Source organism: Penaeus vannamei, chromosome 11 (genome assembly GCF_042767895.1).
Source record: "Penaeus vannamei isolate JL-2024 chromosome 11, ASM4276789v1, whole genome shotgun sequence".
In the NCBI taxonomy this organism is placed as follows: Eukaryota; Metazoa; Arthropoda; class Malacostraca; order Decapoda; family Penaeidae; genus Penaeus; species Penaeus vannamei.
This window is the reverse complement of record NC_091559.1, coordinates 31,024,621-31,027,120: the sequence shown is the minus strand read 5'-3', so window position 1 is coordinate 31,027,120 and position 2,500 is coordinate 31,024,621. Positions and strand designations below refer to the sequence as shown.

Sequence of the window (2,500 nt, the reverse complement as noted above, 5' to 3'; positions counted from 1 at the left end):
GTATGTGTGCTTTAGCGTGTGTGTATGTGTGCTTGAGCGTGTGTGTATGTGTGCTTTAGCGTATGTGTATGTGTGCTTGAGCGTGTGTGTATGTGTGCTTTAGCGTGTGTGTATGTGTGCTTGAGCGTGTGTGTATGTGTGCTTGAGCGTATGTGTATGTGTGCTTGAGCGTGTGTGTATGTGTGCTTTAGCGTGTGTGTATGTGTGCTTGAGCGTGTGTGTATGTGTGCTTGAGCGTATGTGTATGTGTGCTTGAGCGTGTGTGTATGTGTGCTTTAGCGTGTGTGTATGTGTGCTTGAGCGTGTGTGTATGTGTGCTTTAGCGTGTGTGTATTATCGTGTATGAGCGTTTGCGCATTTGTGTATTGGTACCACATGAACGGGTGTGTGTATGCATTTATGTGTGGATGCGAGTATAATTAGCGAAAGGTCATCATCGTTATCTTCATCATCACCATCATTATCATCACATGATTATCATTCAAGTCATCATTGTATCATATATATCAACATTGTTATAAAAGTTGTCGTCAATGTTCATAAAGCCATTTCAAATAGCAGTATTAGAGAGGTTAGTTAACACCTGTATAAAATGAATATAAAACGTAGTTATTGATTCTAAAAATGATTTATGCGTTTCAACCAAGCTGTATGGAAAATTTATTGTTCCTGTGTTTAGTAGAGATAAAGACAATATTTTTTTTCACAAAAGTAATAATAATAATAATATAATAATAATAATAATAATAATAAATGATAATAATAGTAATAATCATAATAATAACAATAATAACTAAGAGTGAAAAAGTTTGTGAATCTTATTGAAATGACTCACTTTTTCCTTCTGGTAAAGGACCAACCCCAATACCTCGTTTTCTGTTGTTTTATGCTTCCGGCAGAAACTACAGTAGTTTTTGTTCGCGTAACAGTTTTCAACTTCACTTTTGTTGCCGTTGGTTTTAAACACACACACACACACATACACACACACACACACACACACACATGCACACACACACACACAACGCACACATACGCACACACATAAACCTCAGTTTCTTATTAGTAAATCCTCCTTTATAAATTTACTCAGTCGTTGATTGAAATAACCCCGTATATAGATTTCAAGTCCGTCACTGGCAGAATTGCGCGCCAAAACCGTTACATTCGAATAATTGTCTGTCTGTCTGTTCCAAATACGATAAGATGTGGATTAAAATTATACATTGATGTCTAACACATATAGCTTGATATAGTATACATAGAGGATCTTTGTATTCAGGTTAATATCAGGTGCGTTAAAATTAGGAAGCAGAATGATAATAATGATACTACTACTACTATTACTACTACTACTACTACTACTACTTCTACTACTAATAATAATGATGATGATGATGATAATAATAATAATAATAATAATAATAATAATAATAATAATAATAATAATAATAATAATAATAATAATAATAATAATAATAATAATAATAGGAAGGAGAAGAAGAAGTAGAAGAGGAAGGAGAAGAATAAGAAATAGAAGAATAAGAATAAGAAGGAGGAGGAGAAGAGGAAGAAGAAGGAGAAATGGGAATGGAAAACGAAAGAAAGCGAAGAAGAAAGAGAAAGAGAAGGGGAGGAAGAAGAATGAGAAGAAAGAGAAGAAGAAGAAAAGAAAGAAGAAGAGGAAGAGGAGGAAGAAGAAAAAGAGTAGAAGTAGAAAGAAGATGAAGAAAAAGAAAAAGAACAAGAAGAAAAGACGATGAAGAAAATGAAGAAGAATGAGTAAGAAAGAAATTAAAGGAAAAAAGTAAGGCCAAGAAAACACAAAAATACACCAAAGGACTTTGGGCTTTATTGCATCTTCGGGGCATGATAAAACCCCCCTTGGCACAATGGCGTGTTTTCCTGCCCTTCCCTCCCTTGTTTTGGTTACGGCCACTCCTGCGCGAATCCCGAATGTGTGAGGTTTTTAAGCCTCTCTTTGCATCATCATCAAAAACAATAACAATAAAAATGAAGCTTTTTCTCATCAACAATAAAAATGAAGCCTTTTTTCATCATCAATAACAACAACAATAATAATAAAGCTTTTCATCAACAATAAAAATAAAGCCTTTTTTTCATCAACAATAATAATAAAGCCTTTTTTTCATAATCAACAGCAACAACAACAATAATAAAGCTTTTCATCAACAACAATAATAACAAAGCCTTTTTTCATCATCCACAACAACAATAATAATAATCATTATCATCATCATCACCACCATCATAAAGACGCCAATGATAATAATACTACATAAATGAGGTTTACGGATGAATACGGATAAATATCTCCGTTATTTTCTATATTCTTCATTTTCTTTATTTTCTTCTTCATCTTTGATCTCTTCTGCGGTCTTCGTTATCACCTCTCTCTCTCGCCCTCTCTCTCTTTTTCTTTTTTTCAATCTTCTTCCTCCTCTCCTATCTTATCTTCTTTGTAGTGTTAGCTCTTCTT

At 33.8% G+C, this 2,500-nt stretch overlaps 1 protein-coding gene across 1 annotated transcript in view; it reads right to left on the bottom strand.

The window, feature by feature from the left end:
• Nucleotides 1-2,500, bottom strand: part of ck (myosin-VIIa ck) — an 87,080-nt gene that overhangs the window by 66,670 nt on the left and 17,910 nt on the right. The gene's annotated exons all lie outside the window — the stretch shown is intronic.